The sequence below is a fragment of the Erythrolamprus reginae genome, chromosome 2, assembly GCF_031021105.1.
Source record: "Erythrolamprus reginae isolate rEryReg1 chromosome 2, rEryReg1.hap1, whole genome shotgun sequence".
NCBI classification, from domain to species: Eukaryota; Metazoa; Chordata; class Lepidosauria; order Squamata; family Dipsadidae; genus Erythrolamprus; species Erythrolamprus reginae.
The window spans coordinates 229,466,061-229,493,232 of NC_091951.1; the positions used below are offsets into that span (position 1 = coordinate 229,466,061).

Genomic DNA, 27,172 nt, shown 5'->3' on the forward strand with positions numbered 1-27,172 from the left:
TTTGAACTTACCATATACATTTCTCACTTATTCAATATCATAACAGGAAGAGGTTATCACATTTATTAATAAAACATTTTTAAATTAAACCTTTAAATCAATGTGAATTAATCTAAAGCCAGTTCAGTTCATTTAAAGATCCCATTCTAGTCTTTGTGTGAAAAGAAAAACAAGAGCCAGTGATGCCCTCTCCCTAATTTGCTACTTTCTTTTAAAAAAAGGGGAGAGTCCCTTCTTCCCTGCCCATGAGGACATTTCTTTCTGTCTCCCACTGAACTCTTATATTCTTAGCTTCACAACTAACCTAAGCAGCTTTAATATTCTGATCTTTAGTGAAGTAGAAAAACAATTTAAGAATTATAATCTACCAGATAAAAAGTGTCATTTAATCAGAAAGAAACCACATGTAACTTCTACCACTGGTATTAGAATTGTTAATCCCATTGAGATGGATGATAATCTTTTAATGACATACCAATGGTTCCAAAGAATCAATATCCTTCAGTTTATTTCCACTGAGATTTAAATGTGTGAGGTTAGGAAGTTTTTCTGCTAATACATCAAGGCCTCCAGAAATTCTGTTCTCATCTACTTCAAGCTGCAATGAGAAAAGAGAAATGGCACATTAGCAATTAAAACTCAAGAAGTCTAAAGAGGCAGTATAAATAACCTTGGTAGTCCAAGCAGACTTCATTATCATGTATTAACAAAAAAAGACTAACAAAGTGATGTTTAAATAGTCCGGCTACTTAACAAGATATAATTCCTGGCAGTACTGCATTGTAGTTATGCAGTACTGCCAGGAATTATATCTTGTTAATTTACATTATAAGAAATACAACCATACGATGTTGCCTAAAAGATCTAATCAAAATATACAGGCATCCATGGTAGGTTTTCTAGATGGATTTTTTCAGTGGAATCCTAAGAACTGCCACTTGGTGAAAATTGTCTTTTGAATATTCCTTGTTTCCTTACAGGATTGCAGCTATCTAGATATTGCTTGGAAACAAGTCTATGTTTTAAAATACCATGTTTTCCCCAAAACATGGCTTTATTTTCTTTATTTTCTTTTCAGCCCTAAAATAAGCACCAGGTCTTATTTTGGGGGGATGATTTACCTGCTTATCTTCAGACCACTGCAGCCAGGCCTCTCATGCCCTGACACCTGTCGCGACATTGTCCTTCTTCTGCAGCCACTCATGGCCAGACACTGTGTGGTTCATAGCGCCGGTGCTGCAGTTCACAGCAGGAGGATTCATGGTATGTTGTGCTGTTGTGCGTCAATGGTCGGCACCAGCACGTGCCACACAGCATCCTGCTGTGAGTGGCGGCACTGGCACAATGTGCCATGCGGCATCCTGCCACAAGCAACAGCCTTAGTGCAATGAGCCACAGGGCATCCTGCCATGAGGGGCAGCACTGGTGTGATGTGCCAGGTGGACTCCAGCCATGGACAGTCACAGAAGTCGAGCAAGGGTAAAACAGGTATTGGGGAAAAGGGAGATCTGACTGTGGTGGTCCTAAGGTAAGCTTGATTTTCACGCGTGTGCCTTGTCCCACTTCATATAACCAGTCAGCTATACCCCTCTAGTCGGCGCAGAAGGATACCATAGTCAATGGTATAGAAAGCCGGTGAGAGGTTAAGGAGCACCAGGATAGAGGATAAACCCCTATCCCAGGCCCACCAGAGATCATCCATCAGCACGACCAAAGCAGTTTCCATGCCGTAACCGAGCCTGAGTCCTGACTGTTGAGGGCCTAAATAATTTATAACCTTTGTAGGTCTTTAAAGCAAAGGAAAGCTGAAATAGGTTCAAAGGTATGATTAAGGATTCCTTTTTATATTAATAAATGTCGGATCCTACTGTGGTTACTAAATGCCAACCACAGGTAGGCTTCATTTACGACCACTCTTGGGATCAGCAAATTAGTCACTAAGCAAAGCGGTTACTAAATGGGAAATTATGTGGGATTGCTTTCCAGCTTGGAATTGATGAAAGTTGGCTGGGTGACTTTCAGTCAGGCCCACTCTTAGCCTAACCTACCTCACAAGGCTATTACTGTAAAGCTTGGGTGTCAAACTCATGGCATCACATCGCCTATTGTGACATTTTTCCTCTTCGTGGAGCTGGGTTGGGGGTGGTCTGGGCATGACTCTCTCTCTCTCTCTCCATCCTGTCCTCCTGTCTCTCCCTCTCAACAAATCAATACGTGTGTCAAATAGTTTTCTACTTACTTTACATTATTATTATTGTTGTTGTTGTTATTGTTGTTGTGCAGAGAAGTCATCTCCATTATGCATGTACAGTGGTACCTCGGTTTTCGAACGCCTTGGTTTTCGTACATTTCGGATACCGAACAAAATTTTCTGCAAAAATTTGCTTCAGTATCCGAACAAAAATTCGGATATTGAACAGAAAATTTTGTTTACTATCCGAAATGTAAGATCTGAGGAGATGAGGTGAGAGGGAATGGGAGTCAGAATCCCGACACGCCCCTCCTGGCCGCCCTCTTAACAACCTCCCAGTCTCTACCTTGTAACTGCTCCAAGCTGCAGGAAGGGTAGGTCTGGCTACAATACCGGCAGCTTCGGGGGGCTCCTTTCCTCAGCGGTTCAGTTGGTTACCTGCAGGCAACTGCACCAACTTTTTCTTTCCCGGCGGTAGGGGTCCCGGCGGCTTCCCTTCGAGGAGCAGCAGTAGCGTCAGGAACGTCACGTGATGAAGGGAAGCCGCCGGAGCCGCCGGGAAAGAAAAAGTTGGTGCAGCTGCCTGCATGTAACCAACTGAACCGCTGAGGAAAGTAGCCCCCCGAAGCTGCTGGTATTGCAGCCAGCCCTACCCTTCCTGCAGCTTGGAGCAGTTACAAGGTAGAGACTGGGCGGCTGTTAAGAGGGCGGCCAGGAGGGGTGTGTCGGGATTCAGGCACCCATTCGCTCTCACCCCGTCCCCTCAGATCTTTATCCCATAGGAAATGGAGGAAATAGATTTAATTGGTTCCCAGCAAGTCAATGGGCTGGGAACCAATTAAATCCATTTCCACTATTTCCTATGGGATAAATTAATTCGGTTCTCGACCAAATCGGTTCTCAACCACACTTCTGGAACGGATTGTGGTCGAGAACCGAGGTACCACTGTAATTCTAACTTTACTTCCTGATGACCCAGCAATATCCCACAAGTTAAAAGCATCTGAAGTGAGCTCAGAGAGTGGAGGACAAGTAGTCCTCAACTTAAAAATCATTCATTTAGTGACTAAAGTTACAGTAGCACTGAAAAAAGTTAAAAAGTTATTTATGATAATCTTTCACTTATGACCATTGCAGGATCCCCATGCCAACTAAAAATACAAGACTACAGTAGCTTTAATTTGCCCTCAATTATTTGATGGAGTAAAGATTAGCATTCCTCAAACTGATAGTTCAAACAGACACGAGGAAGCATGAAAAGCCTTAGTGCAACCAGTGTAAAAAATTAAGTTATCTAAATCTAAATCTAATTCGACCAAATGTTTTTGCAGTGAAGTAGTTGTAGGTTGCAGGATAATTTCTTTCTGAATCCAAATTGTTGATTAGAGAGTAGGTTATAAGATTCTAAGTAAAGGGTGATTGATTGATTTATAATTGATTCCATGATTTTACATTAGACGCAAGCATAGTGATATTGGTCTGTAGTTGTCAACGAGAGAAGGGTCTCCTTTTTTGAAGATGGGGATGACTATTGCTTTTCACCATAGCTTGGGGAGTGTGCTGGTCCTGAAGGATTTTTGGAAGATAATGCTTAGAGGTTCAGCTATAGCAGAAGAAAGCTTTTTTAGGAAGTATGCACAAAGACCGTCTGGTCCGACTGATAGGGAAGATTTGAGGTCACGGATTGCTTTTTCAATGCGGTCTACAGTGAAGTTGATTTGGGTTAGGTTGTTGAGAGAGTTTGAGGTGCGATTTGCAAAGATGGGGGATGAGCCATTACTGTTAACAAAGACAGAGCCAAAGAAAGAGTTGAAGAGGTTAGCTTTGGATGGATCATCGTGGTATTCTTTGTTGTTGGGTCCTACGAGAGGTGGTATAGGCCTAGAGTCATTGAGTTTGTTGTTGACGAAGTTGTAGAAGGCTCGGTTAGATTTGGTGCAATGGAGGTTTTCCTCTTGTTTGCTGTAATAGTTGAGACATTCTGCTTTTATTTACTGGCATATGCTTTTGTAGCGGCTTTTGAAGTTTATTTATTTATTTATTTATTTATTGGATTTGTATGCCGCCCCTCTCCAGAGACTCGGGGCGGCTAACAGCGACAATAAAACAGTGTACAATAGTAATTTGGTATTGATGATTAAAAATCAATTAATATAAAAACCAAACATACATACATACATACCATGCATAGAATTGTAAAGGCCTAGGGGGAAAGAGGATCTCAAGTTGGTTACTTGGCCTTTTTTGCTTTTATGCCAGAGAGATCTTTTTTTGGTTTGTAGTTTCTTTATCAAGACAGGTAAGTTATTTTTTCTTTTACCTCTGGATGAAGTGAGTGGCACATGTAGTCCGATAAGTCTTTTAATTTGGAGTAAGAATGTGTTGTAGAGATCATCAATGGTGTTGCAGTTAGAGAACAGAGATTGCCAGTTGAGAATTGAGAGATTGGTATCAATGAGTTCATAGTTGGCTTTCCTAAAATCGTACTTAGGTGTCACATTATTCAGGTGAGTGTTAGGATGGTGTAGATTGAGGTTGAAGTTAATTATACTGTGATCGCTGTTGGAGAAGGGTTCTTTTATATGCAGTCCATAGATAGCGCTTTTGCTATTACAGAATATGAGGTCAAGACAGCTATTGAGTCTGGTATTGTTTGATACTAATTGTTCAAGTCCCAAGCTGGTGACAGCGTTGTCAAGGGCAGTATGTATAGGTTCTGTGGAGCATTCGTTTAGGGTCCAGTTGATATGTGGTAGGTTGAGGTCACCAAGGAATATAATGGGATAGGGGCAGGAGGTTGCCCACGTGAGTAGGGAGGTTAATTTTGTTGCATGAGTAATGTCGTAATCTGGAGCTCTGTAGCAAAGTAGGAAGCAGAATGTGGTGTTGACGGAAAGATCACATATTATGGTATCAGGAAGGATAAGATCATGTGCAACTTGGATGTTTTTTAGATTGAGTGAATTTTTATAGAATATAGCTACACCACCTCCTCTGCGCGGTTCACGGTCAGACCGGAAAACAAGGTAGTTACTTGGTGTGATGATGGAGTCAGGATAGGATGTATTCAGCCATGTTTCACAAACAAAGATTATGTCAAATATGTTGGTGTCAAGTAGGAGGAGGAATTCAGACAACTTGTCGATAATACTTCTTGCATTGATTAGTTTACATATGAGATTGAATTTGTGTTCAGGAATGAAATTGGATTGAGTTGAGTTGAAGTTGGATTGAATTGAGGTAGTAAGGGGCGTGCTTTCCTATTCTTTGTTGGAAGTGCTGGGGATGTCCATTTGTTGGTGAGGGATGGTAGGTAGAGAAGTGTAGGATGGCTGAGGAGGGGCGGTGGGTTGGGAGATGAAGGGAGGGTTGTGGGGTTTGGTTCTGATGCATTCAGAGCGGTAGTCTATGTATAGGTTAGTTTTGCCATGATCACGACGTCGCTTAAGTTCGGCCCGTAGTTGACGAGAGCGCATGCGTTGAAGTAGAGTTAGATCTGGTCTGGATCTGAGTTTGTTGTATTTGGCATTATTTCTGGCGATGGAGTTCATGGTCTTGATGAAATGTTGTTTGGTAGTTTCACTTTTGCAGACTATTCTGCAAAAATCGGGGAGCCTTTGATCCATCACTGTACCTCAGTACAGGTCCGCTTCTAGTGACCTCTAAGATGTCATCAGGGGCAATTGTTTGAGGACCCTGGTTGCGGATGATATTATGTATATTTGTTAAATCAGTTTCCCCATTTTCCTCCAGGCCAAATAGGATGGTGTTCTGACACTTTTGTTCACGCTCCATGGTATCTTTAACTAGGATGGGGGATGTCTGTAGTTGGGTTTGGAGGTAGAGGTTGTGGTGGCCTAGGTGGAGTATAAAGTGGTGGTGGTGGGGTAGTGTACGGTACTTGTTTTGGTGTTTTAGCGTTTATCAGATATTGGATGTTTTTTTCTATGGAGGCAAGCCATGGTTACATGCTTTCTTTGTATGATTGTTGAGCTTTAGAGACTGATGCTAGGTTTATATCGGACAAATTGCTGAAGGAGTCTGATTTGGGAGTATAAGATGGGCAGAAATAGTAGAATCCGGGATTATCTTGAAGAAAAGTGGCGACATGTTTAATTATGTTAAGGCAGGTATGGTGAGCTGACTTTTTGCAGGAGTGACATTTTATAAATCCTTCTTGTATATTAATAGTGTTCTTGCATATAAAGCAAATGTTGTTGAAGTTATCAGAAGTATTTACTTGGGGTTTCTTCTTGCTTGGCATAGCTAGAGTGAGTCTTAATAATCTATTTGTTGATTATTGATTGTTTGACTAGGTTTTACGTCCTGTTGAGATTTTGAGTGAGGAAAGTTTAGATGTGATTGCTGGGTTACTTTACAGCCACTAGGGGGGGGTTGGAGCGTCACTGCTAGATGAGTGGTTTTAAAAGTAAGAGCCCAGGGTCTTTTTTAAGTTAGTGATCCACGTGGTCAGGGCCACCATCAGGAATTTTGGGGCCCCATACAGCCTAAGTGTCTGCCCCCCCCCGCCATTTTAAAACTACTTTTTAAAAGTTTTTAAGAAGATGTTAGATAATCATCTGAAAATAGCTGTAAATAAAACCCGATGTTCCCAGAATTAACTTTATTCATAAGATTATGATAGCAACAACTTGACCTTAGTTTTACTGGAACTATAGAATAATCATATAATAACCGCTGATGTTACAGGCCGTATAACTATATAAAGAAGGAACTGTGAGGATAACAGTTCAAAAGGGACGGGGGTGGTGTTTGTTATGTTGTGTTGTTTTGTTGCTTGTCTTATAAAATGCAAATACAAAATTTAAACAAACAAATAAGTATATTGTAAAATGATAGATTATGTACTATCTTATTTTTTTAATGTTTACATAATAACTACTTTTTTTAAAAAAAACCATCTGTCTGAAGTAGTGTAGGATTCCTGTCTAAGCAGGGGGTTGGACTAGAAGACCTCCAAGGTGCCTTCCCATTGTTATTCTATTCTAATTATCCAGGGGGTTGTGTAGTTATCAGTGGTATTAAAATAGGAGCTGTTAAAGAAAAACCAAATACAATTTCATATTGCTTCACATCTCAATATCCTTTTCGATCTAGTTTTCATGCCCATCGGTGAACGCAGGTCTGAACGAGCCCGTGGTATCCAAGTTAATTTCAAAGTACACTGCTCAAAAAAAAGTGAAGGGAACACTTAAACAACACAATATAAACTCCAAGTTGTCAATCAGCGTTGCTTCCTAAGTGGACAGTTTGATTTCACAGAAGTTTGATTTACTTGGAGTTATATTGTGTTGTTTAAGTGTTTCCTTTATTTTTTTGAACAGTGTAGATCAGGGGTCCCCAAACTTTTTACACGGGGCCAGTTCACTGTCCCTCAGACTGTTGGAGGGCCGGACTATTAAAAAAACGTGTGAACAAATCCCTATGCACACCGCACATACCTTATTTAAAGTAAAAAACAAAATGGGAACAAATACAATATTTAATATTTATTCTTCCTCTTTCTCTCTCTCTCCCTTTCTCTCTATCCTTCTGTCTTTCTAATTCTCTCTCTCTCTTTCTCTCTGTCCTCTCTTTCTCTCTGTCCTCTCTTTCTTTCTCTCTTTCTTTCTCTCTCTTCTCTCTTTCTCTCACTCACTCTCTTTGTATCTCTCCCTTTCTCTCTCCCTCTCTCTGTCTCCTCCTTTCTCTCTCTCTCTCCCTTTCTATCTCTCTTCTTCCTTTCTCTCTCCCTCTCTATCTTTCCCTCTTTCTCTACCCCCTCTCTCTTTCTCTCTCTCTTCTCTTTCTCTCACTCTCTTTCTATCTCTCCCTCTTTCTCTCTACCTTTCTTTCTTTCTCTCTCTCCCTTTCTCTGTCCCTCTCTTTCTTTCTCTCTGTTCTTCTCTTTCTTTCTCTCTGTCCGTCTTTCTTTCTCTCTGTCCCTCTCTTTCTTTCTCTCTGTCCCTCTCTTTCTCTCTCTCTGTCCCTCTTTCTTTCTCTCTGTCCCTCTCTTTCTCTCTGTCCCTCTCTTTCTTTCTCTCTGTCCCTCTTTCTTTCTCTCTGCCCCTCTCTTTCTTTCTCTCTCTTATCTCTCCTTCTCTCACTCTCTTTGTATCTCTCTCTTTCTCTCTCTCCTTCTCTATCTCTCCCTCTTTCTCTCTTCCCCTTTCTATCTCTCCTCTTCCTTTCTCTCTCTTTCTTTCTCCCTTATTTTTTCTCTCTCCCTCTTTCTCTCTTCCCCTTTCTATCTCTCCTCTTCCTTTCTCTCTCTTCCTTTCTCCCTTATTTTTTCTCTCTCTCTCTCTTTCTCTCTCATGCACCACACCAGCAGCAGAGAGAGAAAGAGAGAGGTAGAGATCGGGCGCGTTACCGGGTGGTGGAGGCGGTGTGGGGCCAGGCGCTGGGTGCCGGGGACGCGGGGGGAGGGCGAAGGGGTGGACGTGGCTGCTGCTTCTCAGCTGCAGAGCTGAACGGGGGCGGAGATCAACGGCGGAGTCCGGCGCTGGGGCCATGCAGGACCGCTTATCCAGGTGGGCGTGGACCAGCAAGCCGCCCTCCGCTCTCTCTCTTTCTCTCTCATACACCATGCCAGCAACAGAGAGAGAAAGAGAGAGAGCGGAGGGTGGCTTGCCGGTCCACGGCCACCTGGATAAGCGGTCCCGCATGGCCCCAGCGCCGGACTCCGCCATTGATCTCCGCCCCCGTTCAGCTCTGCAGCTGAGAAGCAGAAGCCACGTCCACCCCTTCGCCCTCCCCCCACGTCCCCGGCACCCAGCATCTGGCCCCACACAGCCTCCACCACCCGGTAACGCGCCCGATCTCTACCTCTCTCTTTCTCTCTCACACACCACGCCAGCAACAGAGAGAGAAAGAGAGAGAGCGGAGGGCGGCTTGCCGGTCCACGCCCACCTGGATAAGCGGTCCCTCAAATCTCGTGAGCTGCGGTGGGCCGGTTAAAAGACCTCGTTGGACAGATTACACTGTAGATAGAGCAGGAGGTCTCCAATCTTGGCGACTTTAAGACTTGCGGACTTCAACTCCTAGAGTTCCTCAGCCAGCGAAGCTGCCTGGGGAACTCTGGGAGTTGAAGTCCGCAAGTCTTAAAGTCGCCAAGGTTGGAGACCCTCTGATAATACAGGGATTCTATTGTTGTATAAGTTACAACCGGGTTCTGAACACCAGCCCCACACGACAACAAGCCTCCCTTCTTTTGCTTTGGGAAGGCGCCTCGAGTTTCCCTCACGTCCATTCATCCGGGTTATTTTTCTTTTACCGAAGGGAAGCTCTGATTGACGGCATTACCTCAACCCACCTGTTGCCAGAAGTTCTCCCTTCCCGGCCGGCCGTGGGTCGAACGTCCGGGCGTAGCGCACATGGCCCCAAAAAAGGCGCCCAGCCGCAATAGCGCCCATGTGTACTCCTAGTGGCGGCGGTGGAGGGGGTGGGAGGGGGCGGGGTGGGAGAAAGCCGAGAAGAGGGGGCAGGGTTGTCTATCAAGGCGGAGGAAGGCGGAGCTTGGCAAGTCGGAGCGACGGAAGCACCAGCCAATTAGGGGGCCCTGCCCCAAATGTGTCAACTTCGGAGAGCGGTTCTGCTAGGCGAAGTTGCCACTGGCGGCGGCAGGGATTTCAGTGGGAGCGATGGAAGCCGGTGAGTGGGGTAAAGGCAGGCAGCCGGCAAAAGAGGGAGGGTACAGACTGGGCATGTGCAAGGAGCCGCTGACTGCGGGCCCCAATTTGCCCGGGCCCGGTACGGCGCTCCCAGTAGTACCTGTCTATCGGCGGCCCTGGGTACACTCCTCCCAAAAATTCACAGGTACAAATTTCAGACACACACACATTTGAAAATTCAAAACAATGTTCTTTACAATGAAAATTCACATAAACTAAGCCCTCTTTTGGTATAGCAAAGAGCACTCGTCTCCAAACAAACTGGTAATTTGTACAAGTCCCTTATCAGTTCTGTGATTGCAGCTGTGAGGCAATTCACAGTCCTTTTTCTTTCACAAAGTGAAACACACTTTGCTCTGGTTTAGTTTCAAAGCGGGGAAAAATCAGCACACAAAAGGTCAAAGTCAGTAAAGCAGTCATGAAACACAAGGATCAGATAATCCTCCACAATGGCCAAACCCACAGGCTGCTACTCATAGCAGCCTCACTAATCATCACAGCCCCACCCAACCACAGGTGGCCTCATTTTCTTTGATAATAATCTCTCAGTTGTTGTTGCCTACGCATCGCTCTCCACATGCGTGGCTGTATCATTAACTCTTGTTCTGAATCCAAGGAGGAGCTAGATAATTGATCTCCTTCTGAGCTGTCTGCCACACTCTCCTCCTCCCTGTCACTCATGTCTTCTTGGTCAGAGGAGCCTTCATCAGCAGATTCCCCCAGGGGCAAAATAGGCCTGCAGCATGTGGATGTCTCCCCCACATCCACAGTCCTTGGGGCAGGAGCTAGGCCAGAGCTAACCACAACCACCACCAAGACGTTTCTTGATGGGACGGGGGGGGTCCCTCAACTTTTCTTCAATTACCGCCCTCTCCGGTAATTTTCTTGCATCAATGAATCCTTCCAAAAGAAAATTACTGGAGCTGGTGGTGGGGGCTTCATGGTCACATACACCGCTTTGGTGCGGCACGGTTGGGCTCTCCTTTTCCCCCCCCTGCTGCTGTCTCTGTCTGCGTGCTCCTCCCTTTTTTCCTCCCCTCCTTCCTGGTCTCGGGAGGTGGCCGTGTGAAGGGGAGCCGGGAAAGAGAGAGGGAAGCTCACAGAGGCCAGGAAGGAGGAAACAGGGGGAAAGTAAGGAGTGCAGATGCAGCAGCAGGAGGGGAAAAAGGAGAACCAAGACCGCTAATCCTGGAAATGACTGCTGCCGGTCAGCTGAAGCTGCAGAACGGTTCCATGCCCTCGTGGGTCCAGCCTACCCCTGCTGCTAGAGCTCAGGCCATTGCAGCACCCGAGCGCCATCAGTGACTCGAGTATAAGTCTAGGTCGGATTTTTCAGCACATTTTGGGGGCTGAAAAACCCAACTTATACTTGAGTATATATGGTATATATTTTCCTCTAAACTGATATTCAAAGTTTCACTAACAGAGTTATCAATTTCCCCATTCCCTTTCCAATTGTCCCCAATCAGATATGGATGGAAAATAATAATTTCACTTTCTACCTGTAGCAGGAAGCAAGTCGGAGGGGAAAGTGGTCAGCTCAGGAGAAGAGGGCCACACTGGGAAACAAAACAAAAAAATGCCATCCATCATTTACATCCTAAATGTACATTGAATTCACATTATCAATACTCAGTGGTACCCAATTTTTTTAATAAAAAAAAACAATCATATATACATCTTTCCTCAGCAAAACTAGTCTTGTTTTGACATTAAAAAAATAACTGTGTCAAACAGGTAGACACAACAAACTCAAGCATAATTTTGCAAAAAAATAAACTATTGACTATAGCAGTGTTTCCCCAATCTTGGCCCCATGAAGATATCTGGATTTCAACTCCCAGATAACTTCAAGTGGCCAAGGTTGGGAAACACTGGACTATAGCAACATTATACAAGGACCTGGAGAGAACACCCACACCTATGCTCAGAAAGTCAACCAGTAAAGAGATTTTTACATATTTATTTTTTAATTTCTTTTGTATTATCATTAGGCTATCGAGGGCAGAAAAGCAAAAGAACAGGAGGGAGTGAAACAATGTAAGCAACATAATATAGGCAGCTGACTATCAGATCTCAACTAAATGACAAATCTAAACTATCATAAGGGTTAATATATTGCAACACACCACTAACAACTTAGAGCAGTGATTGTGAACCTAGGGCATCGGTGCCACAGGTGGCACACGGACCCAAATGTGCTGGCACGCAAACTGTTGTCCCAGATCAGCTCCAACATGCATGTTTGTGCCAGCCAGCTAATTTTTGGCTCACACAGAGGTTCTGGGAGGGCATTTTTGGCTTCCAGAGAGCCTCCAAGGGGGTGATGAGAGTGTTTTTACCCTCCCCCAGCCCCAGGGAAACCTTTGGAACCTGGGGAGGGTGAAACATGAGCCTACTGGGCCCACCAGAAGTTGAGAAATAGGTAGTTTCTGGCCTCCAGAGGGCCTCCAGGGAACAGGGGAAGCTGTTTTTGCCCTCCTCAGGCATTGAATTATGGGTATGGGCACCGCGCATGCACGATAGTGCACAGCCGCGCTCTTTCGCCACCTGAGGAAAAAAAGGTTCACCATCACCGACTTATAGTATTCTAAGACAGTGATGGCAAACCTTTTTTGGCTCAAGAGTGTGCATTCATGCGATAGTGTTCATGTCCGTGCTCACACCCATAATGCAATGCTCTCCCCTCATACATGCATACAATTCCCCCAGTGGCCTCCTGCACATGCGCACAACCCTCCCCCACTGCCCTTCACGCATGTGCACAGGCCTCCAGACTTCCGGTAGGCCCGTTGGGCTGTTTTTCACCAGGGTTCAGGAAGCTTTCCTAAAGCTTGGGGAGAGTGAAAACGGCCAAAAAGAAGGCAAAAAAACTGGTGCGCCCAAGCACACTGGAGCTGCCATACGGCAATGCCTCGCGTGCCCACAGATATGGCTCCATGTGCTATCTGTGGCACCTGTGCCATAGGTTCACTATCACTATTCTAAGACATTTCATATCCAATTTCTAGTTGAATGGAAAAATGATTTGGCCGCCATATTAAATTATACACACTGGAACCCAAATTTAGAATGTGGCATGATTGCACATATAGAATTATAATCCAGAAATGATTTTCAAGTAAGATTGAAGTGTATACCAAATCTATTTTTTAGTTACAAAATTATTCTTGGCATTGAAACACATACCCACAATTTAACTTATTATTCTTCCACTGAGTGGATCAGAGGTGTTTCCCAATAAAAAGCATACAAACTTAGAAGCTGTTATCATCTATAATTCATTATATTTTGAAGGAATATATGGTTTGGTAAAGTTTAATTTAAAAGGACTTTATGTTGAAATTTCAGAATTTATTCCATGAATTAATTTCCAGTAGTGTTGAAGTTTGCAGCATGACCACCTCACTTCAGAGGTGGAATTCAGCAGGTTCTGAACAGTTCTGGAAACCTGGTAACAGAAATATCAGTCAAACATCTTTTGAACCAACTTATTACTCATCGATAGTGATGGGTGAACCCAACGGTGTTCGGGTTCGGCAAGTTTGGACGAACTTTACACAAAATTTGGCTGAACCCGAACCGAACCCGAACTCAAACCCGAACAGGGAATCCCTCCCACAAAGAGATTCCGGGGGTGGAGCTTTGACGTCATCAGCAGGTTGCTAAGAACGCCAAGGTGATCACTTCCTGGATTCCATGGAATCCAGGAAGTGATCACCTTGGCGTCCTTAGCAACCTGCCAGTGACGTCAAAGCTCCGAACGCCGAACATGACCCTGAACTTTGCCCAAAGTTTGCAAAAATTTCAGGTTTGTGTTCAGCATACCAAACACCCCAAAATTCAGTACAGACCCGAATTGTGCAGGTTCGGTTCGCCCACCACTACTCATTGACTTGCAACTGTTTCTACTAATGCATATAGCAGTTGAGAATAACTTTGCCTCTGGTTACCAATGCAGGTTGGCTAGTGCTGCAAAATGTTGGAGACAGCTGGATGAGGTTTACTTAATTCTACTTAATCCCCATCCATTCAAAGGGGGGGAATGCTTTTTTGTCGAAAACTTCTCTTCTTTGATGGATAAAAAGGGAGTTTCAACCTTCAAGAATTTTCCCCAATGAATGCCACATAATACAGTGGTTTGGGGTTTTTTTTTCAACAGAAATCAAAGTACATTTATCTTCCATCCAGTTATTTTCTAGTTCAAAAATTTCTGGATTTTTTAATGTAGTGTTACCTGTAGAATTTTCTGTAGAGATAAAAGTGATGTTCCCCTTGGGAAAGATCTGTGGAACTAAAAGGAAGAATATTTTTAAATAGCAGCTGATAAAAATTCCTCAATACTTCTGCTAAAACAAAATAGCAAGTAAAAGCAATCGTTTTGTCATTGTTATTCATTGACAGTGGAGGGCTGAACCAGGTTCAAAGGAAAAATAACTCAAATCCTTAGTTTAAATCTCAACTTTTCCCTAGGGAAAATTCTGTCTCTCCGTATCAGTCTATCTGTTAATCTGCCTCTTGTTGTCAATGGAATAATAAAGTATACTATAAAAAAGAATGACAGCCACACTATAAAACACTTCTTTGAAAAATCAAAAACAATAACAGCTGCAAACAATAAGGGCTATTTGTAACTTTACGTATTGAGACATAGTACAATATGGAAACTCAGAACATTTCAATAATAATAATTTAATTAATGCTACCCAAATCTCATGACAAAAATACTACAATAAAAGCAATAAAAAATAAAGATAACAGAAGAGATAATGTATATATTGTACATTATGGCTTTACTTTTTCATACACACACACATATGTATACATACACATATACATACATATGCATATACACATGCTTATACTGTCAGTCTATGTATGTTTATATGTTTGTGTGTGTGTGTGTGTGTGTGTATTTGTCCTAAAAATGCAAGTTCCAGATATAGTTATAGATAAAGAAGCAGTAGCCAGTCCAATCTCCAGAACATTTATCACTACTAGTAGTTTACTACTAAGTAAATGTTTATTACTACTAGTAGTTTACTACTGAGCTTGTTGGGCATAGCTTGGTGGGTGTAGCAGGAAGAAGGATACTGCAAAAATCCCCATTTCCTCCCAATCAGCTGGGACTTGGGAGGCAGAGATTAGATGGGAGCAGGATCAGTCAGAGGTGGTATTTACCGGTTCTCCGAACTACCCAAAGTTTCCACTACCGGTACTCCAGAACTTTCTGGTCAGAACCTGCTGAAACCTACCTCTGATATACATATGCATATACTGTACATATAGGGGTCGGCTACTGCCCGGACAGAGGGGAACACAGTGGGGTAGCAAAAATGGAGCTCCACCCCAGGGTACCCAATTTGCACTGAAAGATGTTGAAAGAAAATGCAGGGCATCCTGCATAAGCCACGCCCACAGTGTAGTAGTAAAAATTTTGGTAGCCCTTCACTGGATACATCTACATATACATATACATATACATATACATATACATATACATATACATATACATATACATATACATATACATATACATATACATATACATATACATATACATATACATATACATATACATATACATATACATATACATATACATATACATATACATGTTCAATCGCCCGTAATTACAGGGTAATTAGTCCAGGAAGACACACACCACACAATAAAAGGAAAACCCAAAAGTTTTTATAAACAGAAAAACAGAAACAGCTCCCTTTTTAAATGTCAAAGGGATTTTCTGGTTGCACAGGTTAAATGCAATCCAATTGCTCACCCAATAACTGGGAAATTGAGTCCAATTCTAAAGTCCAGAGAGTCCACACACAATCTTGAACAGCACAAAAACCACGATCTTGACGAAACAATGAATCAGATAAACTGCCATGAGGCTAAAACACCAAGCTGCACTTTTATCTGTAGCACTAATTACAGCAGCCCCACCCAACCACAGGTGGCCTCATTTTCTCTTGTAATAATCCTTCAGTTGTTGTCTCCTATGCATCACTCTAAGCATGCGTGGATGTGTCATTAATTCTTGTTCAGAATCCAGGGATGATACAGATGATTGATCTCCTCCTGGGCTGTCTGCCAAACTCCCCTCTTCCCTGTCACTCACGCTTCCTTGGTCAGAGGAGGCTTCATCGTCAGATTCCATTGGGAGCAAAACAGGCCTGCGGCATGTGGATGTTTCCCCCACATCCACCTCCACATTCCTTGGGGCAGGAGCTGGGCCAGAGCTAACTACAACAATACATATACATATACATATACATATACATATACATATACATATACATATACATATACATATACATATACATATACATATACATATACATATACATATACATATACATATACATATACATATACATATACATATACATATACATATACATATACATACAGTATACATATACATATACATACGCTTATATTGTCTGTCTGCATGTCTGTGTATGTATCTATGTGTATGTGTGTAACATATTTTTGCTGATAATGAAAAGGAAGGGAGACTACTATAGATCTTTTTCAAGCTATTTTGCTCTCATCAGGTAGCCATACCCTTATCGGAATTTGAACCTGGGGAGTCTGCCTGTAAGACAATAGCTTTAACCACAAGTTCCCCTCCTCTCAGCTTGTATTGGGGAAGAGTTATAAGCGCTTGGCTATATTGCCAGGATACTCAAAAGCCCGATTGGACTTATTATCGGGATATTTTATTTGGGGGAAAACAGAATATATATATGTGTGTGAATATATGTGTGTGCACGCGTGTGTGTGTACATACATACATACATAAACACACACACATTGACAATACATACATAAACACACACACACACTAACAGAGAGAGTAATATACTGTATATTCATATTTCAAAACCCCAAACCCTTTACAGTATATATACAAGAGAGGAAGAAATACTCACAAAAAACAAAAAATAGAGATGTCCCTGTGAGTTTGACCAATAAAAGGATGACTCCAGGGGCTACTTGCTGCTAATTCATTCTGGTTAATCTGAAAGAGTTCAGTAGCAATTCAATGAATCCTCCATTAGCAGGATAATTCTCTATAGTTACAATTTATCAGTCAATAGACATGACAAATTGAATGACAAATAAATTAATTCATTCCCCCATTTTTTGTATGTTGCTTTAGAGTGGATGGCTTTATTGCTGGCTGACTGCTTTATTAAAGGTTTCTTTTATTCTTTTTGTATACCTCTCAAAGTGTCATTGTAAGATCATGCAAGAAAGAGAGAGATTAACTCATTACTTCTTCTGAAACAGGCTTTGTTGAAGTTTCCACATATGTAAAATCCAGCACACATCCAGACAATCCTTGGATCAGAAAGTCTCAATTCATAAATGGATTAGAGACCACAATATTAAAGAGAACGCATCTCTTTTACAATGTATGGGCAATCTATGTTATTTTTAAAAATCCAGAATTGCAGAGCTAATTAATCGCCTCATGTTGTTGTTCTGATTTGGGATTAACGGAATGTCTGTTTACGGCTCTGTGTGTGGCAAATTCTAGTTAAAATAGGCACTGATTTAATGTATTATATAGACCCAAATGTGTTGAATGACAGGGTTTGAGCATCTTCTTTCCTGTTTAGCCAGTAAAGTATAAAAGTAGATGGAAGAAAGCTTCTACTAACAAATTCTTCTCAGGGAAAGATATAATCTAGTTTGTTTTTATTTAAAAATTACTATAAAAGAAAAGGTATCCTTGATGAAACTCAGCTCTTTGAGGAAATCTGCATCTATGCAGTTTTCTCGGCAATAGAATGGAAATGTTGTGACATCGTCTCTTTCTGGTATGTTGCTGCCTTCCTAATCCCTAATAATCCCCAATCTTATGCAATACAGTGATCCCTCGATTTTTGCGGGGGTTACGTTCCAAGACCTCCGCGAAAATCGATTATCCGCGATATAGTGGTGCGGAAGTAAAAACACCATCTGCGCATGCGCGCCCTTTTCCCATGGCCGCGCATGCGCAGATGGTGGAGGCGGGGAGCGACGAAAGTGCGGAAGCCGACAAAGATTGCTTTGAATGTCGGCTGCCCCCACCCCCCCAGCACCCGCTCGCCCGCCGTTCGCCCCGGCCGCTCTCTCTCTCGCCGCTCGCCCGTTCACTCGCCCGGCTGCTCGCTCGCTCGCCGCTCACCCGTTCGCTCGCCCGGCCGCTCGCTCGCTCGCCGCTCACCCGTTCGCTCGCCCGGCCGCTCGCTCGCTGCTCGCCCGGCCACCTGCCGCTTGCTCGCTGCTCGCCCGGCCACCCGTCGCTCGCTTGCTCGCTGCTCGCCCGGCCACCCGCCGCTCGCTCGCTGCTCGCCCGGCCACCCGCCGCTCGCTCGCTGCTCGCCCGGCCACCCGCCGCTCGCTCGCTGCTCGCCCGGCCACCCGCCGCTCGCTCGCTGCTCGCCTGGCCACCCGCCGCTCGCTCGCTGCTCGCCCGGCCACCCGCCGCTCGCCCACCCTTCACCCGGCCACCCGCCGTTCGCCCGGCCGCACGAGAGCAAGAGGGGGAGAGATAGAGAAAGAGAGAGAAGGAAAGAAAGAGATGAGAGAGGGAGGAATAGAGTGTGAGAGAGGAAGAAGCAAGAGAGAAAGAAAGAAAGATGAGAAAGGAAGGAAGAGAGTGAGAGAGAGGAAGAAAGAGAGAGAGAGAAGAGTGGAAGGAAGAGAGAGAGAAATGATAGAAAAAAGGGGAGAAAAAAAGAGAAATGAGAAAATGATTGAAGCAGAGAATGACAGGAAAGAAAGAGAAAGAGACAGAGAAGTGACTCTTGGTGATGACATATGACATCATCGGGTGGGAAAAACCGTGGTATAGCAAAAAAACCGTGGTGTATTTTTTAATTAATATTTTTTGAAAAACCGTGGTATAGTGTTTCGTGAAAATCGAGACCGCGAAAATCGAGGGATCACTGTACTTTTATTAGAAGGGCTGGTCCTGTGCCCCAAAAATAACATAAACTGTTTACAGGGCTAGCAAATTGCCTACTTTGGGGTGGGATTTTTAATTCCCAACCAATTTACTTCCACATAACACGCTAGGCTAGCCATGAACAAATAGGAGTGGATTTTATGTGGAAAGACCAAAGCTTCATTCACTTTTGAGACTCCAAACAATTTCCTCAGGCTCAAATCTTACAGCAGTGTGTATGTAATTTTATTGTTACATCTGTCTTTTGGATGAGAGTCTTAAAAAAAAATTCTTTTAAGTAGTTCTTCGTTTCTAACATTCTAGTCCATGGCTTGAGCTAAAGTAGAAGCATCAAGCATTTCAGAGTTGAAATTCAGCCCCAAACCAAAACAGATCTTTGAAACAGGTTTTAACCCTTATCTTGAAGCATTTTCAGATCATGTAATATTATTGGGTTTCTAAATAAGCAGTCTGTTATTTCATGGAACGTATAAACACACTTGAATTTTAGAAAAGAAAAGAAAAACAGAAGAAATGGAAATTTTACTTATCAGGAGGATTCTGCAAAGATGAGAAAGTGCTCCAGTATAATTCTTCAGCAGGTGATAAGTGACTGTCTGAACATTTACATCCCTTTTAGAAATATGCACTCTCCTTCTTGCTAAGCAACTGTTAAACCCTAAGAAATTATGCCACTTCTCCCTTTGTGTCAAGATGTTGGCGATAGAGCATTCACACGGCTGCCTCAATTATGACATACTTCCTTTTTTTAAAGCTTCCTCCTGAAGAGGGCTGTGAAAATATTTACTGACCCCTTGCATACTGGACATAAATTGTTTCAACTCCTATCCTCAAAACAATGCTATAGACAGGGCCGCCGATAGACGGGTACTACTGAAAGTCCCGTACCGGGCCTGGTGATTAGAGGGGCCCCGCAGTGAGTTAACGCCCTCAATCAGAGCTTCCCTTCGGTAAAAGAAAAATAACCCGGATGAATGGACGTGAGGGAAACTCGAGGCGCCTTCCCAAAGCAAAAGAAGGGAGGTTTGTTGTCGTGTGGGGCTGGTCTTCAGAACCCGGTTGTAACTTATACCAGCGTTTCCCAACCAATGCGCTCCTGCTCGATGCCGCGGTTTTCGGCGCTCTCCTGCTGGGCCCCAAAGAAGGAAGGCAGGAAGAAGGAGAGCTTCATTCTTCGCGCCTTTTTCCCGCCTTCCTTCTTGGGGGCCCAACAGGAGAGCGCCGAAAACCACGGCATCGAGCAGAAGCCGAGGGACAGCTGCGAGCGGGAGCCCCAGGACGGAAGTACTGGCAGTGCCCCGCCCAGCTGGAGCTTTCCTGGCGTCGGCGGCAAGTGTCCTTTGTGGCCTGGTGGGAGGGCACTGGCGGTAGGAGGGGGGGTGGCTGCAGCGGCCGCAGGCAGTCGCGGGGAGATGGCGGCAGCGAGAGGGAGCGCTCTCTCTCTCTCTCAGCTGACTGCAAGCGGGAGCCCTGACGTGGCGGTTGGACGTGCTGCTGGACGTCGTACATGCTGGCGCTACGGGCCTGGCATATACGGTGTCCAGCAGCACGTCCAGCTGCTGCCGTCAGGGCTCCCGCTTGCAGTCAGCTGAGAGAGAGAGAGAAAGAAAGAGAGACATATAAGAGAGGCAGAGAGAGAGAGAAAGAGAGACATAGCAAGAGAGGCAGAGAAAGAGAGACAGAGCAAGAAAGAAAGACAGCAAGAGAGACAGAGAAAGAGAGATAGAGAAAGAGAGAGAGAAAGAGAGACATAGCAACAGAAAAAGAGAGTCATAGCAAGAGAGGCAGAGAGAGAGAGAAAGAAAGAGAGACATAGCAAGAGAAAAAGAGAGACATAGCAAGAGAGGCAGAGAGAGAGAAAAAGAAAGAGAGACATAGCAAGAGAAAAAGAGAGACATAGCAAGAGAGGCAGAGAGAGAGAGAGAAAGAAAGAGAGACATAGCAAGAGAGGCAGAGAGAGAGAAAAAGAAAGAGAGACATAGCAAGAGAAAAAGAGAGACTTAGCAAGAGAGGCAGAGAGAGAGAAAAAGAAAGAGATACATAGCAAGAGAAAAAGAGAGACATAGCAAGAGAGGCAGAGAGAGAGAAAAAGAAAGAGAGACATAGCAAGAGAAAAAGAGAGACATAGCAAGAGAGGCAGAGAGAGAGAGAGAGAAAGAGAGACATAGCAAGAGAAAAAGAGAGACATAGCAAGAGAGGCAGAGAGAGAGAAAAAGAAAGAGAGACATATCAAGAGAAAAAGAGAGACTTAGCAAGAGAGGCAGAGAGACAGAGAAAGAAAGAAAGAGAGACATAGCAAGAGAGGCAGAGAGAGAGAAAAAGAAAGAGAGACATAGCAAGAGAAAAAGAGAGACTTAGCAAGAGAGGCAGAGAGAGAGAAAAAGAAAGAGAGACATAGCAAGAGAAAAAGAGAGACTTAGCAAGAGAGGCAGAGAGACAGAGAAAGAAAGAAAGAGAGACATAGCAAGAGAGGCAGAGAGAGAGAAAAAGAAAGAGAGACATAGCAAGAGAAAAAGAGAGACTTAGCAAGAGAGGCAGAGAGAGAGAAAAAGAAAGAGAGACATAGCAAGAGAAAAAGAGAGACATAGCAAGAGAGGCAGGGAGAGAGAGAAAGAAAGAAAGAGAGACATAGCAAGAGAGGCAGAGAGAGAGAAAAAGAAAGAGAGACATAGCAAGAGAAAAAGAGAGACTTAGCAAGAGAGGCAGAGAGAGAGAAAAAGAAAGAGAGACATAGCAAGAGAAAAAGAGAGACATAGCAAGAGAGGCAGAGAGAGAGAAAAAGAAAGAGAGACATAGCAAGAGAAAAAGAGAGACATAGCAAGAGAGGCAGAGAGAGAGAGAAAGAAAGAGAGACATAGCAAGAGAAAAAGAGAGACATAGCAAGAGAAAAAGAGTCATAGCAAGAGAGGCAGAGAGAGAGAAAAAGAAAGAGATATAGCAAGAGAAAAAGAGAGACATAGCAAGAGAGGCAGAGAGAGAGAGAAAGAGAGACATGGCAAGAGAAAAAGAGAGACTTAGCAAGAGAGGAAGAGAGAGAGAAAAAGAAAGAGAGACATAGCAAGAGAAAAAGAGAGACAGCAAGAGAGGCAGAGAGAGAGAGAAAGAAAGAGACATGGCAAGAGAAAAAGAGAGACTTAGCAAGAGAGGCAGAGAGAGAGAAAAAGAAAGAGAGACATAGCAAGAGAAAAAGAGAGACATAGCAAGAGAGGCAGAGAGAGAGAGAAAGAAAGAGAGACAGAGAGAGAGAAAGAAAGAGACATATAGCAAGACAGTGAAAGAGAGAGAGAAAAAAGCAAGAAAGAGATAGCAAGAGAGACAGAGAGAGAGAGAGCAAGGGAGAGAGAAAGACAGAGGAAGAGAAGGAGGGAGAGAGAAAGAGAGCAAAAAAGAGAGGAAGAAAGAAAGAAAGAGGGATGGAGAGAGAGAAAGAAGAGAAGGAAGGAAAAGAGAGAAAGAGGGAGAAATAGAGCGAAAGGGAGGCAGAGAGAGGGGTTTTTTGTCCAAACTTTTCTTTAGCCCCCCCCCCCGCCCCCCTTTCAATGTTCCCCAGGATTTTGAAAATATGAATAATGTGCCGCGGCTCAAAAAAGGTTGGGAAACACTGACTTATACAACGATAGAATCCCTGTATTATCAGAGGGTCTCCAACCTTGGCAACTTTAAGACTTGCGGACTTCAACTCCCAGAGTTCCCCAGGCAGCTTCGCTGGCTGAGGAACTCTAGGAGTTGAAGTCCGCAAGTCTTAAAGTCGCCAAGATTGGAGACCTCCTGCTCTATCTACACTGCTCAAAAAAATAAAGGAAACACTTAAACAACACAATATAACTCCAAGTAAATCAAACTTCTGTGAAATCAAACTGTCCACTTAGGAAGCAACGCTGATTGACAACTTGGAGTTTATATTGTGTTGTTTAAGTGTTCCCTTCACTTTTTTTTGAGCAGTGTACTTTGAAATTAACTTGGATACCACGGGCTCGTTCAGACCTGCATTCACCGATGGGCGTAAAAACTAGATCGAAAAGGATATTGAGATGTGAAGCAATATGAAATTGTATTTGGTTTTTTTTAAACAGCTCCTATTTTAATACCACTGATAACTACACAACCCCCTGGATAATTAGAATAGAATAACAGTGGGAAGGCACCTTGGAGGTCTTCTAGTCCAACCCCCTGCTTAGACAGGAATCCTACACTACTTCAGACAGATGTTTTTTTTTAAAAAAAGTACCGTAGTTATTATGTAAACATTAAAAAAATAAGATAGTACATAATCTATCATTTTACAATATACTTATTTGTTTGTTTAAATTTTGTATTTGCATTTTATAAGACAAGCAACAAAACAACACAACATAACAAACACCACCCCCGTCCCTTTTGAACTGTTATCCTTACAGTTCCTTCTTTATATAGTTATACGGCCTGTAACATCAGCGGTTATTATATGATTATTCCATAGTTCCAGTAAAACTAAGGTCAAGTTGTTGCTACGGTATCATAATCTTATGAATAAAGTTAATTCTGGGAACATCGGGTTTTATTTACAGCTATTTTCAGATGATTATCTAACATCTTCTTAAAAACTTTAAAAAAGTAGTTTTAAAATGGCGGGGGGGGGGGCAGACACTTAGGCTGTATGGGGCCCCAAAATTCCTGATGGCGGCCCTGGCTATAGAACATTGCACACCAAGACACTTAGACACAAGAACATCAACAAATAAGTCCCTCACCACTGCCAAACTATTCACTAAGGCTGCATTACTATTACTATTGGTCTTCTCATTGTTCCTATCACCCATCTCCTCCCACTTATGACTGTATGACTGTAACTTGTTACTTCTATCCTTACGATTTATATTAATATTGTTTCCTAATTGCTTATTTGTACCCTACGACAATCATTGTTGTACTTCATGATTCTTGACAAATGTATCTTTTCTTTTATGTACACTGAGAATATATACACCAATGACAAATTCCTTGTGTGTCCAATCACACTTGGTCAATAAAGAATTATATTATATTATATTATATTATATTTATATTTATATTTATATTTATATTTATATTTATATTATATTATATTATATTATATTATATTATATTATATTATATTATATTATATTATATTATATTATATTATATTATATTATATTATATTATATTATATTATATTATATTATATTATAACACTAGTTTGGGTTAGGTTTGGATATTGATGGCTTGAATAGTTTTGGATTAGAACGATGAAAACACTTTTAGATACAGCAGTTTATTAGGCATTCTCCAATTGACACTGCCCAAATTTGTTGTCAGACCCAGAACTGTGTCCTTAAAGAGCTGTAAGTTGTAGAAGTGCTGGGCATAAATATCCAGAAACTACAATATGTTTTAGGTTGTGGACTACACTAATCCTTTAAATGACATTCCAGTGGCTATGCACAAAAGCTAAAAATAAAAATAAATTTGGGATTACATTATATTTTATTTATTAAATTGAAATGAAATCAGAGTTAGAGTTCATACAATTTCCATGTAGTCATAAATTACATAATTATGAATTTATCAGCAATTTTTGGAGAAGTTCTAGATGACACACTCGACTTTGGGGATATTGTATAGCTATTTAAAGCTGGGTAAAAGTATCCTATAAGAAAAGCTAATTCATATATATCAGGAGTGGCAAATCTGAGGACAGGGTTGTTGTGGCTTCTGGGTGTTGTAGGACATCTGAAAAGATGTAATTTTCAAATCTAGTTTTAGTCCAAAGCTGGATAATTTAAATATCTCCCTGTTGCCTTTTATAGTTTTCTCATGTCCCACTATCTGAGCAAGACATAATCTATTTTCACCACCAACCAGCCACAATCCTGAAATCAACACCTTTCTATCCACTACTGTTTATTTTCCCCTCATCATCTTTGCCTTTTTAAATCCCAAAATGCTGACACCATCAATTCAGCCTTTTATTTTGTCTCTCAACAAAAAATCCAGGGTTGAAATCCAGCAGGTTCTGGTGGACCAATAGAGGAAAATTTGAGTAGATTAGAGAACCGGCAAATACTATCCCTGGCTGACCCCAGAGCCAGAGTGTGTGGGAATGGAAATTTTGCAATATCCTTCCCCCAGGCATAGGGAGGAAATGGTAATTTTTGCAATATCCTTCCCCCAGGAGTGGGGAGGGGATGGGGATTTTGCAGTATCCTTCCCTTGCCACGCCCACCAACCCACATTCACAGAACCAGAGTATTTCACCACTGAAAAAATCTATATAAGGTTCTAGTCTCTAAAAACAGTTTTTCTCATTTTTCCTTAAACCAAAAAAAGCAATAGATTCTATAGAATGTGGATAATTACTTGCAATTCCACTTACAGCAGAAAGTCTATGGGGTTTGTGCTAAGAGTTTTTATTCTAGATCTTCTTTTAACCTGAATACCCACTAGCATAGTTCCCTCTAAGCTGAGCAGTGAGCAATCGCTCACTTAAAAATCATCATCAACTCAGAGTTTTCCAAACCTGCCCAGAAGCCAAGAGGGAAAGAGTGAGAGGGAAGGAGAGAGAGAGGAAGAGAGGAAGAGAGAGAAACAGATAGAAAAAAGAGAGGAAGGAAAAGAGAAAGAAAAAGAATGGGAGTAAGGAAGAGAGAAAGATAATCAAAATCTAGTTTGAAACTAGCTCAACTATTTAAGTGGCATTTTGATATTGATAGAGTTGCCCTATTATGAGCTCACTGTTATAGACACACAGTACAGTATTTTATTTTGAAATTCTCTGAGGCAAAACAGGGTGGGTTTTTTATTTGTTTGTTTGTTTGTTTGTTTGTTTGTTTATTTATTATTTCTGTGCCGCCCCCCCCCCCCCAAAATTAGAGGGAACACTGCCCACTAGTGACTTATAGTTTGACCTTGTCAAAAATGTGATTATTGAAAACTTGTCATTCATTACTGGACAACAAAGATTGTAAAGATATATACTGCTCAAAAAAATAAAGGGAACACTCAAATAACACATCCTAGATCTGAATGAATGAAACATCCTCATTGAATATTTCATTTGCACAACTATCCCATTTGCACAACAGCATGTGAAATTGATTTTCAATCACTGTTGCTTCCTAAGTGGACAGTTTGATTTCATAGAAGTTTGATTTACTTGGAGTTATATTCTGTTGTTTAAGTGTTCCCTTTATTTTTTTGAGCAGTGCATAAAACTACCATTGGGGATCCTGTCGATATTCTCTCTGCAGTGAGAGATCAGATTTGTGAGATGAATGTATCAAAGTGGACAGCAGCCAAATAATTGTATATACCCTTCATATGTCAGAATATATTGCCAGATGAACCACTTTGCACACTGTTGTGTTTGTTTAAAAATAATCGCAGAAAATCTGTGATTGGTTAAGACGCGGCTATTCGGAAAATAGCCGCGAAAGTTAAACGTTTGTCAGTTTAGGAAAGCCCGCCGTTTTTAAGAGTATAAAAGGGCAACGGGTTAGCCGTTGCCCTCATTCGGATATTCTACTGCTCCAGAGATTGTGTTTCACCTCGCTATGAATAAAACCAGTTTGATTTAAACCACCGGAGTCCTGACTTTTCAGTGGCGACGAGGAGGTCGAACTCCCGCTAACGCAGCCATGAACTCGGCCATGGCTCCACCGCCGCCTGTGTTCAACTCCGAGACGGAACCTTGGACCTCTTACATGTCCAAATTCACATTTTTCCTGAAAGCGAGCAATCTACATGACGCCGATGACGATAGGAAGAAAGCTATATTCCTCGCTTATTGCGGCACAGAAGTCTACAGCCTAGCCTCTACACTCGTTGACCCAGACACCCTGGAAACTATCGCTTGGTCAACTCTACAAGCGAAACTTGCCGCTCATTACCAGCCGACGACTCCTGTCCGCGTATACCGCCATCAGTTCGCCCAAATGCGGCAAGCGGACGGAGAATCTACCAACGATTTCATAACTAGGCTACGCGCACTTCTTCCAAAGTGCAAATACAAGGATCCAGAAGAACAGTTGATTGACCGCCTTATTTTCGGTCTAACCAATATCACGCTGCAGAAGAAATACTTAGTTGATGAGGATGCCTCCCTCCAAGACATTCTTAAGGCAGCAAAAGCATCCGAGGTATCCGAAACATCTGTTGCCGAAATTAAACGCGCAACCTCAACCGTCCATCACATCCCCGATGAATCACCTTGGCACGCCTGCTCTCCCGATGAAAAACACTCAGAAACCGCTTCTCCAGACGACACCTGCCTCCAAATCCGAAGAGCTTCCGACCATGACGCCAAAGAAGCACCCCGTATAGACAGATGTGCCGGCTGCAACG

The 27,172-nt window shown here is 42.7% G+C and overlaps 2 long non-coding RNA genes across 2 annotated transcripts in view; both read right to left on the bottom strand.

Annotated features, from left to right (window-relative positions):
• The window catches only part of LOC139162161 (uncharacterized), a 130,267-nt gene that overhangs the window by 2,164 nt on the left and 100,931 nt on the right, over positions 1 to 27,172 (bottom strand). The window contains exon 4 of the long non-coding RNA XR_011558268.1: positions 476 to 598. This is a non-coding gene — a long non-coding RNA (uncharacterized lncRNA). The remainder of the gene's footprint in view (positions 1 to 475; positions 599 to 27,172) is intronic.
• On the bottom strand, positions 11,366 to 16,875 carry LOC139162162 (uncharacterized). The gene is made up of 3 exons (XR_011558269.1): positions 16,806 to 16,875; positions 14,102 to 14,158; positions 11,366 to 11,423 (listed from the first exon to the last, which is right to left on the bottom strand). It is a non-coding gene; the product is annotated as an uncharacterized lncRNA (long non-coding RNA).